We start from the raw sequence: 20,805 nt of genomic DNA on the forward strand, positions 1-20,805 counted from the left end.
GAATAGACAGAGAGTGAAGAATATTCCAGAATGAGAACTGGTAGGAGAGGTGAGGTCATTTTAACATCTTTAAAAGACAGTGCAGTGCACAGAAACACATATTCACAGGGAAAACCCACAAACAACAACATCAGGTGGGAGTGGTTAAGACTTTGGGAAACTTTGGTGGCAGTTAGATAGAACAGGAATAAAGGGTAAGAAATATGAATGCATTTTTACTGCCCTTAATAGTTGACATCTGTTTTAAGAGGCATATGATTTAGGAAGTCCTTCTGTATATGAGTTTCTTTTATTGGTCAATGAATAAAGAAGTGGTTTTGGCCTGTGATAGGGCAGAATATAGCTATGTAGAGAAAACCAAACTGAATGCTGGGAAGAAGAAGGCAAAGTTGGAAAGAGGCCATGTAGCCACCACTGGAAACTGATGCCTCCGCTGGAGCCCACTGAAACTTTGCCAGTAGGCTATGACCTCGTGGTAATGCACAGATTAATGGAGATGGCTTAGTTTAGGCTATATGAGCTAGCTAGAAATATGCTTAAGTGATTGACCAAGCAGTGATTTAAATAATATAATTTCTATGTGATTATTTTAGGTGTGAGTAGCCAGGATAAAGGGACAACCTCTGGAAACAGACATAATTGAAACTTTACTATCAAATTTATTTCTAAATAACACACAAAATAATGCAAATTATACACATTTTGGAGGTAATGAGTAAAATTTCAATATATATATATATACATTGTGTACTGTTTAAGTCAAACTAAACATTTATATAAATGCAAATATGCATCCCTTATATGGTAAAGATAATCAGAAATTTTTCTTACAATTTTTAAAAATATGCTTTACATCTCATTATCAATGGCCAATAGCTCGTCAATTAAGTGTGGGTCCCACGAGCATCCATACTTTCCATGGTGGAATATTGGCTGGCTTGATCTTATACAGGTCTCATGTAGGCATTCATACCAGCTGCTAATAAGTCCAGTATCCTCTTGTGTTCAGAAGACAGTGATTTGCCCATGGCTTTCTGTTCAACTTTCCACTCATTCTTTTATGCTGACCCCTGAGCCTTGCATACATCGAGTGCAACACAGAAGTCCCATTTGTGGCTGAGGACTCAAATTTTGATCAGTTGTGTTTCTGTGTTAGTCACCATCCACTACAGAGAGAGAGAGAGAGAGAGAGAGAGAGAGAGAGAGAGAGAGAGAGAGAGAGAGAGAGAGAGAGAGAGATTCAGTTATGTGATCTGAGAGTGGCATTAATTGGTTATGGTGATATGAAGTTAGAAGGTAATTTGATACAATGCCCACTTAGCAAAATAATTGTAATAAGTTCACCTGTGGGCCTTTAAGCTTCTCAGCTAACTGTTGGCCAAGTCTACAGCACTGGGCATAGGTTCTTGCTGTGTATTGGACCTTAAATATCACAATAAAAATCTCTGTAACATTCGATCGCCAATAGGCATATCTTCCTATGTTAGTCATTATTGTAGCTCACAGTGTTCACAACTGTGCAAAACTGTTTATGAGCTTTTCTACCAGTGACATTCATAATACTTTCAGTACTGTGAAAGCTAACTAATGGGGAAAAGCTTGGTTTATATATGCTCTGTGACCAAAAGTGTAGTATCCTTAACTATAGTCTTACTTACCAAGTTCTAGTGGGTAACCAAAAGCAGGGGCATCAGACTTTATTAATTGGGTGTTCCTGAAATACTCTTGATCAATAACTCAAAGATATAGATCTCCAATCTGGCACTGAGCTTGTATTTGATACTCTATGGCATCTGGGGAAAACACCATCCCATTTTTAATGTGACTTCAGCTAGACTGTCTCATAAGAATTGTCTCTCTGTCTCTCTCTCTGTCTCTGTATCTCTCTCTCATGTGTAGCTTATACATTTTCATATAGCTTTTTCAAACATCTTTAGTGTTAGTTATCCTTGTTCACCCTCTCCTCTGCCATATCTTCCCACCAACTCTCCACAGAAAAGTCCTTCCCCATTTCTCCCTCTTTTCCTATATTCTTTCCCCCTTATGACCTTTCCTTGCCCTCATCACCAAAACTCCCTTTCTAGTTTCAAGGATTCTACAGGTACCCTGAATTAAGTAGACAATTCTAAAGATTACAACCTGAATCCACATATTACTGAAAACATCTGACATTTGTCTCACTTTAAGTTTTCTCACTTTGTGTAATATTTTTATGTTCTATTCATTTACCTACAAATTTCATAATTTTATTTACCTTTACAGTTTGCATAGTCCAGAAAAGAGCTACAAACATTGTGCACGTTTCTGTGTGAACAATACTGTGAATTTATGGGATAAAGAGAGAAGAAAGAATTTGTTGTCTCTTATAGCATGAGTGTGTTTGTCATATAAGAAACTAGCATGCTATGCTCTAAAACAGGGTCAGCATCTAGTAGTTTCAGCTTTGAGACACAAGAGTTGTTGCTGTTCTACATCCCAATATCTTATACGTTTTATTTTCATTTTTATTATGTAAAATTGGTTTAAATTTCTCATGGGATTGCTACTCTGATGAATGTGTTATTTAGAACAGCATTTAATTTCCAGATTTTTTTTTGCTTGTGTAATTACCTTTGTTATTTATTTCTTGTTTAATTCCACTGTAGTCAGAAAGAATATCTTATATGATTTATACTCTTTCAGTTTTTTATGATGTGGTCTATGGTCTGGAATGTAATCTCTTAGTGAACATTCCATGCATGTGGAGAATCCATTTTGGTGTTGTGGGATGAAGTAAGGTAAATGTCAGATTGGTTATTTGATTCAGTTTAACTCAGTCTCTTTAGCTCTTTCATTTATGATTAAGTGATGTCAAAAATATACAATTATAATACTGAATGCATCTTTTAATTTCTGTCTTACAAACATTGGTGCTTTGCTGTTGGGGTTATTTGACAATGTTGACACTGGATCATTAATGGATATATGCATTTAACAAGATGTGAAATCCTTCTTTATCTTTCCAAATTCCCTTGCCTTAATGTCTTTTCTGTTTGATATAGACATTGCTACATCTACTTTTTAAACTAAGATATCACAGTATATTTCACATACCCATTTTACTATTTCATGAGTATCTTTTAAAAGATTAGATTACATTACTTTTCCTTCCCATTTCTTCCTTCCTCTGAACTCTCTAATACATATCTCTGCTTGCTATCTTTAAAATTCATGGCCACTTTGTTTATGAATTGTTGCCACATGTATGTATACGCGTGTGTATTTATAAATATAGCTTGTTCAATCAGTGTAGTGCTATTTATAGGCAAGTTTGAGGAGATGATCACTTAGTACTGGATAACCATTTGGTGTACTTTTCCCTGGAAAAAACAACTATTTCTCCTACTCTCAACATTCCTATTGTCTCCAAACAAAACATGCTATTTTGTTTGGAGTGCCCACTGGTAAATCTGTGAACTTTATGTTCACCTTTCTTTTTTTCTATGCTGTTGGGCAGTGGTCAGCCTTGCAACATTATTTCTCTAATGGATACAAGAATAGGTGCTGCCTTTTTAATCTGTCCAGTGTTTTGTTGTTGTTGTTTTGCTTTCTGTGGTGGATGGAGTAGTGACTTACAAACTTCTTAACTATGAAATAAGAAAGTGAAAAATATAACATCACTTTTTTTCCCCCTAAGCTATAGTAGTGGGTGTTGCTCTCTACTTGCTTTGGTCTCTGAGGAAACAAGAGATGTTAGGCCAGGTTTACACACTGAATCTCATTTACTTTCAACATCTCGAAAAGGTTTTATGTTTATTTCTGTTTGGACAGCCTCTTCTTTCTCAATATATTTCCACTTTCTATCTTCATCCCTAACAGATGATGAAATAGTAAGACACCTGCATTCATGATCTTTCTTTTCAAATGAGCAGGTGTTTATATTCTTGGTTGTTTTTTTTTAATCTAATATTTTATTATCTAAATAAGTGAATTAATTAGCCGCTAAGTTAGACCAGTTTTATACACTGGATCTCACAGACTTTCATCATATCTAATTTGTTTCTGTTTGGAGACTCTTTTCTTCCACAATAAGTTAACTAACCTATCCATTGATGCCCCTATTTTGTTCAGTTGTAGTAAACATTTACCTCTATTTTTCTGTTAGTTATATCTTAAACAAAAAGAATCATGATTAGAAGCATCCTCCTTTGCATTGTACCAATATACCCCATACTCCCAAAATAGAAATTCATTTTCACACAGACTAGGTAACTGTCCAGAGCCAAAAATTTCTTCATCATCCATCATTACTCTTGAAAATGGGCCAAAGGACTCTCCTCTGCCCTCTCTGTGCCTGATATTGTTGAACTGAATCGGGAAAGGTCTGGATTCCCAGAATGGTTATGCGAAGGACAGATAGAGGATTTGGTTAGTTCATGTAACACTGTCCCCTTCATCCTGTCTATGGTTTTTGATTTGGCTGCTTGTCATCGTAGAGGATCAGAGAGCCGAGTTTGACTCTGAGCACAGTGACTGGGCTATGCTTACATCTCACTCACTGTGACAAGTGTGTCATGGCTAGACTTTGCTGTACCCCGAGATCTTCCAGGAATATTTCAACATACTTTCCTTTGACCAAAAGTGTAATCCTGAACAAATAACTGTCAGAAACCATGCCTTCAAAGACATTAAACCTTTAACATTAAAATCAGTATATGTTAGAAATAGAAAAGGTTAAATTTATAAAATGTGTTTTGTGATGGTGTGTCCTGATTTCTCTTTCATGTGAATTACCGCCAGCTTGTGATATGCAATACTTCTTAGTAGCAAGAAAATGAAATGATTTAGAACAAAGTACAATGGCATATAAATGTGGAAATACCATCATGAAAGTCATTATTTTATAGTCTAGACAGAAACAATGTATGACAAATGGAAAAACAAAGAATTACAAAATAACTAAAAAAAGTCCTATGTGGTTCTGAAATAAAAGATTCTTCTAAGCATGCTACAGGATGGATTGCTGGGAATATACAGGTGGTGACATATCTAACAGGAAGCGGCTGAAATATAATTCTTATGGCAATTGTCAAATATTTACCCATCCTTATACTTGAGTGTTCTGGTAACACAAATACATGCAAACTGAGGAAGGGGCTTCAAAGCAGTCCCTGGTCAGCTAATTGTGTCAGCATGCCTAGGGATTGGGCAATTGAGACTGTGCAAACTAACGATGAGTATCTGAAGCAAACCTCGTAGATAAGAAATCCACACACAGTCCAGGATTTGAGGTTCTGGGAATACAAACGATGGAGAATGAGAGGAGAAAGACAGAAACATGAGATTAGAAGAAAAAAAAATAGCTTTCTAAGGCTAAAGGCCATGGCTCACAACTTCATATTACTGGAGAGTGTTAAAACTTGTAGTATTATTTATTTATTAGTTAAAAGGCTTGTCCAAATAGAATAGGAAGAAGGTATTTGGAGGGTACAAAAAGAGCTCTCAAAGGGCAGCTCCATGGCCCCACTAAAGGCTTGGATGAAAAGGGATGCCAGGAGTGGGTACATATGAATGGAAGAGCCTCTAAAGACCTCAATGGGTCAGAGCTGACTGAGGAGAACAGCTTGGGCAGGTGACTAGGATGGTGTCTAGGTTTCTGACCTTTATACACAGAGGAATGTTAGAATAGACCTAAGATATGAAAGTCTGAATAAGGAGTAATATCAGTATATGATTGACTGCGAGTCTTCTCTCTACAAGCCTCTGACCTTTAAACATTGCAGAGTTTCAAACAGTGTTTGCTGAAGGGAATTGGTATCCCAGCTGCTGCTGCTGCCTTAGAGTTTACTGACAGTCTTTATTTTGTAAAATAAATATTTATTTATAAAATAAATAAATTTTTATGAATAAAAATCTCAAATTGCTGATTCAGTCTAAAACTAAAGTCTGGGATAGACTTAGCAGTCAGTACCACCAAAACTTGTATGATTTATACGTGGATTTAATATGGGGTAGGATGTAGACACATCTAAGATTCCAGCAGAGGAACAAGGCCTTGGTAGAATTTTAGGTCTGAAGGAGAGACTATGAACACTGAATCAGTTTATGGTCAAAGAGGTAGACTGCTAATTATGGGTTACAGCATAAATTTAGAAATTTAGAAAGCCCTGTTCAACTTGGGAACTGAGCTATTAACTCATGTTCCCATGGTACATGAGTTACCTCAATCTTCCTGATGTACAACTCTTCTGTTTAAAGCTCATCTGAAAGCTTCAAGTTTCTAAGGGAAAAATGAGCACAGGACATCTCCATCTAGTTCAGTTCTCTTTAAAGAACAAAGGATGGAAGTAAAGCCCAAGAGTTGATGGGGTTTTACTCTCGTTTATATCATCGTTTTTCCTCTCCTTTTCATTTTTGATTTCTATCTCATTTTTTCTCAGTTTCTTTAGTTCATTCTGCTGAAATAAAACAAAATACATAATCTTGGTACTTTATAAAAAGCAGAGAAGGTAATTGGCTCATGATTTTAGTCATTGGGATGTAGCAAGAGAACATCCTAGGAATCTGGAAAAGGCCTACAGCTCTGTGCCTAAACATGACAGAGAAGGCAACTGCTTGTAGAAGGGGCATATATGCCAGAAAATATTCAAAAGAATGGAAAATAGATCCTTTCTTTCCTAATTATAATAGCTTATTTTTATGGGACATACCTGGTTTCACAAAATGTACTGTAATCCTGGATATAAGTGAAAGCTCCATGATCTAAGCAACTTGTGAAGGTCCAACCAGTTCAACGGTGTCAACCTGAAGACTAAGCTTCTAGACCATGAAATTGTGGAAATATACTACAGCCAAACTCCAACATTCGTCAAGATATTTGCTTCCTTTACAGACAAAAGTGAAAGCCCTCACGATTTGCCATATATTTTTGATATTCTATACAAGAGGCAGGCTCTGAAATTATGAAATAGAGATAATTAAGACAGTTTTCAAAAGAAAAAGGCAAAGGAAATATTTATAGGATGACAGATAAATGTCTTTTATCCCTGTATATGGAGACAGAAGGCCACCTCATTCACATGAAATATCACTGGGAAGGTTGCAAAACTAAAATCAGTTTAAATTTCAGCCGACATTCCCAGTATTAAGGTTAAGAACACTAGAACACCCTGTCTTCTGTCTTGTTAGTCCATATACTCCCCTAAGATTATGAGTTTGTAATAAGTAATTCTAAATTCCTACTCTACTCACCTTAGATCATTTATGTACTAGACACCACTTAGCCTCTTTGGCTTTATCACCCAAGACCAATATAACAGGAAGGCAGTATTCCCTGTTTAACAAAACCCTAAGTATGAGGAAATGTAACTAGTAGAGCTAGTAACATGGGCTAAGTAAATTCCAGGAGGTCTCAATCCCAAAGAATAGAGGAGAGCTGAAAGTGGGAGAATTAGTCTTTCTCAGGGAAGAATTTGCCAATAAATTTTGCAATATTAAATGGTCAGCCCTGAAAGCACATATACAAGTAACATTATACAGACTGGGCAGGTTTTATGAAGTAATATGCACATATGCATCTACATATACGCATGTAATAACAATTATGGAAAAATATAGGCCTTGAATGTAAAGAGAGCAAGGAGGGGTATATGGGTGTTGTGGGAGGAGGAAAGGGAAAGAAGGGAAAGAGAGATGATGTAATTTTAATATAAGTTTTAAAAATAAAATAAATCATTAAATATTGAAAAATATTCTCCAGATTACTTTGAGTTCTTATTTTTTTTAAATTTTTGAAAATGTTATAAATGTTAATCTGCATGTCTGTATGTGAATCGTGAGTATGCCTGAGACTCTTAGATACCAGAAGAGGGCACTCCATTCTCTGAGGCTGACATTACAGGTAATTGTGAGTGATTTTGTGGTTGCTGTTACTGAACCCAGGTTCTCTTTAAGAACAGCAAGTACATTTAACTTCCATGCTGCCTTTTTGGCTATAATGTGAGTTTTTGTACATCACATTGAAGTCTTCTATATACAAAAATATGTTTACTATTCTGTTTTAATGTCCAGATCACTCATTGAATAGCTATTAGATCAAGCATTGAACATAATACAGGTCCTGGCTTTTAACAGAAACACAAATCTCAAGGAACTTGCCACCCATGGGGTGAGATTCTGAACAACTCAATGATGTCTTTCAAAATAAATTATAAGCAAAGAAACATGAAATAAGGCAAGATGGCTGATAAGAGCTGTGCAGATTTCAGAGTGAGCAGTCAAGAAAAGCACTATGAGGCAACCAATGCCTTAGCTCATAAGGGAGAGAAAATACTGTCGATAAGAAAGAAGTAAGTGGGAAACTTCCTTCAGCAGGATCTAAACAAGTGGTTCTCACCTTTCCTAATGCTGTGACCCTTTAATACAGTTCCTCGTGTTATAGTGACCCCAAATCAAAAAGTCATTTGGTTGATATTCCATAATTCTAATTTTACTATTGTTATGAATCATAATGTAAATAATATCTGTGTTTTACGACGGTCTTAGGCAACCCCTGGGAAAGGATCATTGGACCGCAAAGAAGTTGAGATCCACAGATTGAGAACCACAGCTCTAAGGTTGTTTTGGGAACAACCTTAATTTGTTTGACATAAGTATAGCAGAGAGTACATGAATTCACTCACTGGTGGAAATAGATCAGAGAAGAATATCAAATGAAACATCTCAAGGACAGTTTTGATGATTCCCTCAATTACTTTTATGTACCATAAATTTTACTATTATCCAAAACAAATTCACCAATTTATATCCTACTAAGAATGTTATTGGATTGGTTAGATGTATGCAGTCTTGAATGGAGATGACTCTTTCCTGTACTCTAAGTCAGGATTCTGTACAAATAGGAACTGAAACAGCAAGACTCTGATGAGCAGTCAAACAATGGAACCTGAGCTTTATTTATGGTCCTGGCTGGAAAAATGATATTCTGAGTGGTTGGGAAGATTATAACATTCTTATCTAGCTAGATGCTTCTTCTAATAAGGAACAAACACACTTTTTGCTCCTCATTTTAGGCTTCTTGATAATATGGCTTTTTTCAGGCCTTTGTTATTTTTTTTAACTTACTCGTCTTTTCCTTGTATTGTATGATTTCAGTTTTTGTATTCTCATGAGTTTTATTCTCTCTCTCTCTCTCTCTCTCTCTCTCTCTCTCTCTCTCTCTCGTGTGTGTGTGTGTGTGTGTGTGTGTGTATTTGTTTCTTAGGCTTACTTTTCTTTAATTATATTTTGCCATTGTTTAATACTGTTTTGACTATTTGTTTCAAAAGAAAGAGAGAATGAAGAAAGAAACAGGGCAGGGAAACTTGATTGCTCTTTGGGCTAATGAGGGAGGGGGACTTGATAGAGGGAGGGGGGGGAATGGGAGGCGGTGGTGGGGAAGAGTCAGAAATCTTTAATAAATAAATAAAAATTTAAAAAATATAGAAAAAAAGAAGCAGCATAAAGTCTGCCAAAAATAAAAGTTGACATAATGGTCTCTGGCAATCTACTGATTGTAGCCATCTCTTGAGAGTACCTCTACTTACTGTATAATAAACTCTGTCTATTTTCTTGACCACACTTTGTATTTTTCCTCTGAACAATTTCGACAGAGTTCTGAGGACTAGGAAGCAAAGAGGAATCCAGAGAAAGATCCAGTTAGTTTCATCATGATCTAGGATACAGCTAAGCAACTGCATGCCAGAGTATGTACATGAAGCCCAGAAACCTTCATGGTATAACATTCCTATGGTGAGATTTCTGCAACTCAAATAGTTCCTGAGTGTACAGCTGCCAGGCCTGGCTCCTTCAGGTGACCTGGATGCGCTCTGCTCAGAATGCTTTCTTGCATCTCAAAGATGCAAATCAAAACTCTTGCAACATCCTTAAAATTTTTGAAATAGAATAATCTGTCAATTGAGAGGTTAGGAAGATAGTCCAGTCAGTAAATGATTGAAGAACTTGTTTTTAAATACCTGAGGCTGGGGTAAGAGTTTATATATAATCTCTGCACTGTGGATGTGGATAAATCTCTGGCATTCACTGGCCAGGCAGTCTAGCTTACTTGTGAGTTCCAAGCCATGAGAGATGCTGTTTCAAAAGAATAAAAGCAGACAGCCCTGAAGAATTTCACCACTTCCTTCCACATGTATCTGCACACACACACACACACACACACACACACACACACACATCACCTGTCACTGTATTACTAGCTTCTACAGCAGATTAATAAATAAGCACTTCTTGAATACTTCATAAGTTTAGATGAAAAGAGCAGTTCTTAAAAGTCACATGGAAATAACCGTATATTGAGATGTGTCTTCAGGCGTGGGGGTGAGGGAGACCCCGTCAGTGCTCTGGTGAAGCTTAAAAGTCTTTTCTCTAAAAAGAAATCAGGTAATTCATTTTGAGTTAAAGTTAAGCGCTTGGCTTAGCTCTCTTTCATTTTTCTTCTTGTAAATCTCTGACTAAATTAATTAAGTGACTGTTTGAAACTGGCAGCCGTACTGACACAGGAGGCTACACGGTAAGCCAACAACGTCAACAGTGAAATTAGAACAAAAGTTAGAATCTGCTGCTTTTCCTCGGCTCCCCCTCCTCAGCTTAAAAACAGGCCCACAACTTCAGAGCCCTTCATTCTATCTCTGGGTTCCTTGCCTTCTTTGCAATAAAGTGTGCCAAGTGCACAAGCTATGAAAGAGAAGCTCTGCCAACTTCCATCCACACCCATCACATCACGAACACTCTCGTAGCTGATCCTGCAGTCAAAGACTAGATGAAGGCAAAGAATTCCCTTGGAGCAGTGACAGCAGAGACTCCCACAGCAGTGGCCTTGTTTACTGGTTCTGAGATTCTGTAATTTCCATGCACTAAGGAAAAATTCATGAACCGAAGAGCACTATTTTTCCTTCTTCTTCCCTCCATTCTTTCCTCCCTCTTTTTCTTCCTGCCTTAAACATTAAATGATGGTGTAGGATGTGCATGACCCTGAAAGCAATGTTAGCAAAATCTCTGTGTCTTTGCGGAGTGGGTAGGTTTGGTCAGAAAAAAAAAAAAAAAAAAAAAAAAAAAAAAAAAAAAAACATATGCAAGCAAACAATGAATGCCCAGGAATCTTTTTTATATACATTTAATTTATTTTACATCCTGACTGCGATTTTCCCTCCACATGAGGATCAAGGGTCTTTCAAATATATAAAAATGGAGTGAAGAGGACTCAATAGGATCAGAGCTGTTCTCTTATCATAATTAACCCCCATTCTAAGGTCTGAATATACCAGAGACCTCTTAGGACTGACTGGTAGAAAGAAGGCAATTTATTATCTGTTGCAATCATATAGGTCCAGCTATTTGAGACCTTGAAATTTGTTTGACCTGGTGATTAAGACAATTTTAAGCACAATTTGTTTTGGTTTGGGGCTACAGATTTGGGGTTCTGGGATGTTGAACTGTGGTGATTTTGAAACGCCATGTAGAGCTGAAGGGGCAGAGACAGGCACAGCCCTTTGCCACTCTGGTTCATGCCTGTCACAGCAATCCCAGGTGATACGATTTGACACCAATTAGTTGGTGTGCTCAAAAGCCATACCTTCCTCCAGTTTACAGTAACTGTAGAGTGTCATGCACCTCCTCAAACATGACAGGCAGTGTATAAGCCACTGCCTTCATTAATGCCCATCAGGGCTGACGGGTGGTGAGTTACAGAAGGAGGCTGCAGAAGCAGAAAATGCGATTGGCCACAAGCACACTATTAGGGAGCATTACATTTCCTGATGTCTGGACAGGATGAAATAACCATGAGATTTTAAAATGATTACTGTCCCAATGCACAAACTCACAAGGTGCTTGTCAACATCCTACACATCTCAGGAGATTTTTTTTGGACTAGAAAGATCTAATACACTTTGCAGAAGATTCCTCAGGCTGAACTCTCTCTTGTACAGAGAAGACTGAGAGTAAACTGACCTACAGAAATCTGCAAGTTTGTAGCCTTGGGAAACAACACACAAACAATAAGCTAAGGATGACTTTGGCAGTCATTGTTTTACGCCACATTAAGCTCCATTTGTTAAATCATGATCGTCAGTGCATAAATATGTGACCTGGTAGTGTAAAACATACGGTTTCATTCTGAAGCTCACCACCAGATGCAATCCAAATCACTGCGTCTCTGTGCCTTGCTCAACCTAAGAAACATTGGAGAGCTCCCATTTCCCATAAGGTTGCAAAATTTCTTAACTTAAAATTCTTTTCAATTCATGCCTCCCTGTACAAACTTCTTATTAAGAAATTATGTCTTGTATTGGTTCTCTTTGTATGGTGTGACATATACTGTAAAATTTTACAAGATTTAAGCAGAAAAATGTGTGTGTGCGTGTATGTGTGCACATATTTGAGAGACAAAAGCATATTCTACAGGATATATTTGAGAGATCAGAGCCAGGTGTAGAGAAGCACGCACAGTCTGACTCTTCACTTGACAGGGTATGTTCACATATGATCATGCTCATGGAACAGTCAAGAATACCAACATCCAAATAGTAAAATCTTTAACTCTTTCGTTTATATAATTCTGAATTTGGGACTTTTTACAAGTAACATATATAGGCATGATATCAATACATTGAGGTGAGTAGCAACCAGTAATCATACTTTAGAAGTCCTCCAAAGAGCTTGCTGTTCTTGCATGGTCCTGCTGCCAGCTAAGAGAGTTAAAGCTGATAAAAAATAATTTGGGGCAAAGGGAAGATATAAGTAAAAGTGTCAAATGGAGGCAATATATGATTCCAAGGCCCCAACACATTGTGAGGACACCTCTGAAATCCCAGAGTCAAAACACAGAAAGGGCAATCAAATGATATACATTCTCATCTAATGCGGTGTTGATTAAAAAGGAAGTAGACTAGTTAATTGTTAACCCTCCTCAGTCTGTCAGTAAGTACAGAACGTCCATTGTTTATCTCATCCAGCCCAGGTAATGACATTTACCTGAAGTTAGATGACAAATAGGCTCCAAATCTTGAATGCAAACTTAAAAAAGAAAAAAAAAAAGACACTTGCTTACCCAAAGAGACAGCACCTCCTCCATCTCATTCCATCATTACTTCTTAATTGTGTCCTTGGGGATGTAAATACAATAAGCTGTCCGGTGAAGAAAGAATTGTTTGATTAACCAAGCTTGGTAAATGTTACTAATTTTCTTCCTTCTTACCCTTTACCCCCAGAGACTCAGAACATGTGACAGTAGAGAAAAAAATCCTGAGAATTTATAAAGTAAATACAGAGCCTTTACTAACTCAGAATATATCAAGCCTGTTTGATGAAGGATCATTCTTAGGAAATTTCTTAGGAAACACTTTCTCCAGCACCAAATATTCTCTTCCTTTCTACACTGTAAATGCTTAATTCCCCGCCTTTGCCCACTGTCCCTTCCCCTCTGTAGGGAACAGCTTTTAGAGTTGGGTTTCTTGATCCGCTCCATCTTTTATGTATTTGGTTACATTCATAAACTAAGAAATACCTTATAAGTATTAACTACAGCCCCTAAACTTTATCTGGTTCAATGAATAGACAACTCAATATCAAATTCTTTTCAGGGATTGACGAACTTAATCCTCAAAACAAAGGTGAACAACATTGTTCTAGTTTGGGAAGATAAAGGATCCTGAAGAAGGTCAAGTTACTTTACCTAAAACAGCACAGTGAATAATTTGAAGAATTTAGATCAAAGAGCACCAGGCTATACCCACTATCTAGGATTCATCTCTAAGGTAAACAGTGGTGGATAATTCTTATGCTTCTCCAGAAATAATTTCAGTTCCAACACCAATTTTTTTAAGTTTTAAATGTGGTATTAACTTATGTGGTGTTCGATGTGTCTTTTTCTTCCTCGCTTCCCATGAGTACCCAAATACCTGTAATGCAAAGTATGGTCTACAGAAGCATGCAGAATTCCAGTCTCTCTCTGTGTCTGTAATAAACACCATCTGTATATGGGTAGCGTCTGACCTGTTCACTAGAATTGTCTTGTTGCTTCATTTTGATCTCATCAGCTTTAATTCCAGTTTTATTACTGTCTTGTGCATATGCTGCACAAATTTAGGGTGGCAAGATAGAAACATATTGCATCTTAGTGCTTCCGATGCTTCCTCAGTGTCCCGGACCTTTCTCCTCTAGCTCCATCATCATAAAATATCATTATGAAAATGAGCTGGAATGGAGTTCCAGTAATAAACATGCTTTCTTTACCTGGGAGTACTCACACTAGCTGGTCAATTAGTATACAGTGTGCCACACTGAAGGAAATTTGTCAAGAGCCCAGTTTGTCGTCTAAGTAAAGATAAGTAAAAGGTGGTTAATGTAAATTGCATTTCCGAAATTCATTTCACTTAGCACAATTCAGGCATGGCCTTGAGACTGTGCTAAAGATTGCAATGAGAGTGAGTACCACAGTCATGCTTTCCGTTTGTGTGAGCATCCTTCTCCAGAGAGCACTTGGATGTCCTATTTACTCCTCCTCGTTACACTTCTTTGCTTGCTGTAATGTGTTACATACAAGAGAATCAAAACCAGAGCAACCATTAGTTGCAGCTCCCCAGAGCTAGGAACTTCAACTGCGTTAAGAAAAAATTCAACCCCAGTTTATATAAACTGCTTTCCCTATGTAAAGAGAAAGGGCCTGCTTTCCATGGTGGCCAACTGTATCAGACGCTGATTTGGTTCACCTGGAAGGAAGTAGGGCTGGTGGTTATAGAGCTCATCTGCTTTAGGGATTGGGATGATCAAACAAAGATAAGATTTAAAGTTTATCTAATAAGCACGGCATTTTTAAAACAACATATATATTTTATAAACCTTTAAAGCAATGTGAAATTTTTATCATAGGAGTTATTCAAAGTACAGATACACAAAAAGAAAATATGCATCACAGTAACGCTGGCATGCATTTTATTTGTTTCTGTTGTACATTTTTATACAGAGATTTCATACTGACTTTCCCAATCAATAGAGTTTGACTATATTTATTTTCTATGTTCTTCTTCTGTCCTTTCTCCCCTTAACATACCTCCCCCTTTTCCACAATTGTCCCTTTTTCCAATATCATAAAAATATTTGCTACGTATTAATATTTATACAGGAAATATTTTTGTAAATATTCATCTTCCTTATAATAGCTGTTTGCATCTCTCTATATACACCATACATAAATTTGCTTATCCCTACAAGTAGTAACCATTGTTTAGATTGTAACTGTATGACATTTGTGGGGGGAGTTGTGAGTGAGTAGGAGCATGGGTATTTGCAGCTGTGTGAACACAGGAGATCAGCTTTGATTATTCGCCCTCAGCAGCCATTCACCTTGTTTTTTTGAGACAGGTTTTCTTAATTGGTTTACATGATTCAACAATTAGGTTAGGCCAGCAAGCTTCATGAATATTAAAAACATATTCCATCACACCACACAGCACATGTATTGTGTGGGTGTTGGGTATCTAGCACAAGTTTTCATGTATGTACACCAGAATTTTTGTTGGTTGAGTTATGAGTTATCTCCCCAGACCCTGTGTGATATTTTTATGAACACTTTTAAAAAGCATTATTTGTTCTTCTGTAGCTTTAATATATATCAGTTTCTTGGTTATATCTACTAAAAGGTATGTGTTGCATAGTTTATTTCTTAGTTATGAAAATATGACTGTGTGTATTTGGAAATGAAAATAGTATCTGCACAACACTCCTCCTGAAGTGACCAAATTCCTGGCAAAAAAAAACAACATAGAAAGGAAGAATTTATTTTAGGTCACAGTTCAGAGGATTACAGTTCATCATGGTGGGAAAGACATGGAAGCAGATTCAGCTTGATTAGCATTGCCAATGAGGAACAATACAATGCTGAGTGCTGACTTTCTCCTTTCTGTCCTTTATTCAGTTTGGTTTCCTACCCTTTAGGGTGGTGGTGTCCAAATTAAAAATGGGTTTTTCTTCCAAAGTTAAACATCTTTGGGAGCAACTTCACAGATACACTCACCAATGTGTCTCGTTGATTTTCTAGGTGCATGTTTCTCGTTTGCTTGTTTGTTTGTTTTTTTTTTTTAACACTCTCAAATTGAAATCAGAATTAATTATGTCATGACCACTCTTTTTCAATGTGACATCCAAGTGCATAGCTTTAAACAGTAGCATTTCACTCCTGGCCACCACTTACTCATACCTGTCTCTTAATGCAAAATACAGCTACTCTAATTTCAGAAGTTCCCATAGTCTTAACACTGTTGTAAAGTTCGAAGTCCCAAATCTCTTCGCAACTCAAGGCAATCTCCTAACTGTTAATGCTCAGAAAATCAACACATACATTAATTAATTCCAGCACACAATGACACCGAGTAAGCATTCCCAGCACAGATAGGGAGAAGAGCAGGAAATAATAGGATCAGAGCAAGGAGGAAACCAGCAGGGAAAGGAGAAACCCTGCAGATCCATGTCAAACATCTAGGGCTCGTGATAGCATTTTCTAGACTCCTAAGGTCATGAGTGGCCCTGCCCTTCTGGTTTGACAGTCACAGCTCATGTGACCTCTCTCTTGGGCCAGCTCTAATCCATGCCTGCCGCATTTCTCAGGAGACATCCCATAGTTCCGGCACATCAAACATTGGCTCTCTGTTGCAACTTAGACTTCATCTCTCAGCTCTGGCCTCTTGAGGCCTCCTGGCAGGCACTGATTCTTTGTACACATTGCCTGGCCTCAGTGGTCTTTGAAGATCATAGGCCAAGGCTCCATGAACACCAAATCTATTTTACTTCTAGCTGGAGATTCAGTGCGTCCCCCTCTATCACACAGGTAGTGAACTCTGTTTATTTTGACATCAAAAACTATAAAAAATAGTTCCCTCAGCAGTTGTTTTTATGACGGTGACCTATTCAATTGCATTATTAATTCAGGTTTTCTCCTTTCTAATGAATTTTGATGTTGATGAGTTAAGCACATGTGTGGGGCTTTATCTTAAGGCATCTAACTGGGTAGCTGAGAAACAGGAATACCATTGCTCAGCTGTCTTTCTCTTTTTTCCTTTCTTATTGAGTCTAGACCTCCAGCCCATAGGATGCTGCTACACTCAGGATGGGTCTTCCATTAAATCCTCTGGAGATGTCCTCACATGGTGATATCTCCTTAATGCCCTGAATGTTTCTTAACTCAATCAACATAACCATTGAAATACACCATTTCATTAACCATACCATTCACCTTTACCAAATGACTTATTAGACCCTTATCAATATAACTTATTGTTCTTTCATGTGTCTGCATCACTTTGGACATCCTTGAAACAAAATAAAAACTAAAAGAAAATACTTTTCTCACTCTAAACAGGTTTTATTTACAATCCTGAAAACAAAACTTATCACTATATCTAATTTACTTCTTAGCTTTTGTAGCTTGATGGCTAAGAAACCACAATGGTACCTTTGGTCCTTTCATTAATCTCAGCTTCCTTTGGTCTTGTTGCTAATAGACCAAAGGCCCAGTGTAGCTAATATGTGATTATATTTCTTCATATTTGTATGGTTTAATCTTTGCCTTTATAGCCTGAAGCTTGCTCATAATTTTTCTTTTGAATGGGATACATAAACCATATTTCTTTTTATTTATATTTTAGCATCAGTAAGGTTGCTTATCCTAAAAGAAAATTTAGAAAATGTGGGATTTTTTTAAAATATCGTATATAGTGTCACCGTTTAATTGCACCATTTTACTATGTTAGTAGACTCATCTTTGTCTCTATGCACAAAATTTACCTAGATATATTCATACTTCTTTTGTAACCTTGTACCATGATGCGACATAACCTGAGCTAATACATACTTTTGTCTTTCCCATTAGTCTTTCTGCAGTAGTCTTCGCCATACTGAACATTTATAATTGTCACATACACATCCACTGATTATTACAGTGGACTATTTTTACTGTTATGAGTCTTACATATTTGCATGGTGGCTTGTTAAAATGTGAAACACAGACATTGTTCCAGATCCTCTGAGGAGCATCTCTTCTGTCTCCCCAGTTGATGCTATTTTCCTCTATTTATATCTTATTAGACTGTGTTTCCCCCTTCACTCAGCAGCTCCTCTTTCATGCTCCTTCCGCCTTCCAACAGCACTCGGAATTCCCTGTGACAAGCATTTGATTTGATTTTTCCTCTTGTTACAAAGCACCTTCTAATCTGTCAGAAAAGCTCATACCTTACATGGCTTACTCCACGAGCTGAAGCCCAGAGAGGCATCAGCGATTGTCAAACACATCAGAAGCCATGTAAAGATGGGCCCAGAGGGCCTTAATTCAGAGGGAGGGAGAGGAGAAGAGGGAGAGGGAGAAGTCAGGTGCACATTCTCTGTGCAAGAGGGGAAGAGTGATGCTCAAGGGAAGTGGAAGGGCAGCTCTGGTTTCTAGGAGAAACGTTCTGCAGTGAGAAAGGCCTAGGAAAGGAATTGACTCCCATGATGGATTATTACACGTTGATAAGGAAGACCTGCGAATGGCATCGGTTAAACAGCACTATCCATTCAGCGCATTAATGAGACAGCTTTCAGCATTCGCTTGTATAAAAAGGGCTATCAATACAGAAGAAGTCCAGAGGTACTGTGGCAGATTAGCGCAGGATGAATGTCTGCCAGGGGAGCGGATATTTTTCATGCTGTTCCTCATTTGCTCACATGCCACCATCCCAAACCCTCAATGCCTGGAAGCCTAAGAACTCCAACCTCAGGCTTATAATAGCTACATGATAATTTTATGCTAAATGTGAAAATACCAGTGGATCGTTTACTGTCGTTGGCTCGTGAAGCTGACTTGACATTCTGATGACACAGAATCCACAAAGACTTAACCATACCCACAAAAGCTAAACCATTTGTTATTCTATTGTACTATTCTGTATTCGATTGGAAACGTTTTAAATGAATACATCACAATATTAGACAATAGGCTTCATTTACTTTTTAATTTATACTTTCTTGAACTGCATATTTTACAAAGACTTAAGGAAGTTGTTAGACTATTATTACAAAAACTTGCTAATATACTAAATGTAATGAAAACAGCATAGGTTATCAACCATGAAGTCATATGCACTGTGATCAAATGAACTTCATTGCTAGTGACCCCAATGCTACCCATATTATCTTAAAATATATCTTGCTATACCATGTAAGTAAAATCTTCTACAAGATCAAACATCATGTTTCTATTTACTTAGCAACTGACAATTTAAAATAAAATAGTTTTAAAGACTTCCCATTGCACCTGGTTATTCATATATGAATTAATCTTTGTGACATCAGGAAACACTCCAAGAATGTGAGAAAATAAATTACAAAACTTCAAGAGGGTCAGACCAATGGAGGGAATTTCAAGGAGTTTTAGAATATGTTATGTGGCTGGAATGATCTCTTTTTTCCCCTGAGAAACCAGAATCACAAACACTTGCACTGAGGGCAACTGGTTACAGTCACATCAATTAAAACTTCAGGAGATGGGAAATAACTGAGTGGATAAAACACTTGACCTGATTTCAGGTCCCCAGAGAAATCCAGATGCAATATCCTTGGTTCTCAGTTTGTAACCCCAGTGTGTGTCTACTGGATGATGGGGGCAGAGGCAGAAATACTAGAAATTCCTCGTCAACTACTGGAGTACTTAGAGGTGAAGAAACAAGAGAGACCCTATCTCAAATAAAGGGAGCGACATGAGTGTCTCGGCCATGGCACTTGGTACACTCACACATTGATATAAACACATGTATCATAAACACACACACAGACACACAGAGCAGCAGGGCCTTCAGAATGCTGGAGCATCAATGACATACAAAGTACCCACACAGCTATCAGATGGAGCTATCTGTAGAGAAGTCAATACTTTCATCTGTTCACAATACACCCACTTAGCCACTTCATTTTCTCTCCCTTGCTAAGAATTTACCTGTAGATAATTCCACTCCTAAAGAATCCACTGTGGGAGACACAAGCCATGGACACAGTGGGATAGAAAGCATGATAAACAAAAGAAGGCTAAGTTGAAGTTATCTAGCCACTATCTACAAATTACATCCAAGGGTTTTGGAGTGACTCCCATTCCTACAATCACTACACACTCAGTAACTTCACTGAAGATAAGGCCTACTGTTTTATCTTTCTACAGAAGGAGTGCATAATGGATCATGTCCACAAGACACTGCTGTTTAAGGATGCCAGTGTTCAGTCTCTGAGATTCTTACCCATCTCTCAATAGTCCCTATCTGTGTTCTATATATTCCAGTCAGTTCTACATGACAAAAGAATGCAAAAGACAAAAACATCACATTTCTATGCAAGATCATATATCAAAAAAAGTTATTTGTTGGGACCATTTGGAGTTCAGGCATCCAGCTGCTCTTCCCTGCTAGAGATCTTTACTTTCCTTCTGATTTGAGTTACTAAAGGCTGTGTTACCAGCTCTGCTTCACGAGCACGTGTTGCCTTGGCCTTGAGGATCGGAGGATAAGGTTTTCACCTGTTGGCCCACTCGACTGTTAGGTATATAAGCCTCCATGGTGGTTTTGAATAAAGGGCTTCTTACCAGTGACTCTGTCTCTCTGTCTGTGTGTTTTTGTGTGTTTCAACCTCCAGCCCTTTGGCCGAAGCTGGGGAACTGTATGGTAGCGCATAGAGTGAAGACAGGCATTGTGTGCTGCAGTTATTATGAAGACATCTAACTTTTTCCAATGGTAATACTATAAGCTGATATATATA

The 20,805-nt window shown here is 37.6% G+C and overlaps 1 long non-coding RNA gene across 11 annotated transcripts in view; it reads right to left on the reverse strand.

Moving 5' to 3' along the window:
• The window catches only part of LOC126504050 (uncharacterized), a 38,518-nt gene extending 17,719 nt beyond the window's left edge, over positions 1-20,799 (reverse strand). For 5 of the 11 annotated variants that reach the window (XR_007592484.1, XR_007592487.1, XR_007592482.1 and 2 more), the window contains exons 1-3: positions 14,269-20,799; positions 13,085-13,161; positions 832-1,166 (exon numbers count right to left, since the gene is read on the reverse strand). This is a non-coding gene — a long non-coding RNA (uncharacterized lncRNA). Of the gene's footprint in view, positions 1-831; positions 1,167-1,344; positions 1,423-6,689; positions 6,934-13,084 lie in introns of all 11 variants that reach the window. The other 6 variants (XR_007592485.1, XR_007592479.1, XR_007592481.1 and 3 more) reach the window with 6 other exon arrangements.
• Between the last annotated feature and the right edge of the window lie 6 nt (positions 20,800-20,805).

This window comes from Alexandromys fortis, unplaced genomic scaffold (assembly GCF_014885135.2).
Source record: "Alexandromys fortis isolate MF-2015 unplaced genomic scaffold, M_Fortis_MF-2015_v1.1 scaffold_16, whole genome shotgun sequence".
Lineage (NCBI taxonomy): Eukaryota > Metazoa > Chordata > Mammalia > Rodentia > Cricetidae > Alexandromys > Alexandromys fortis.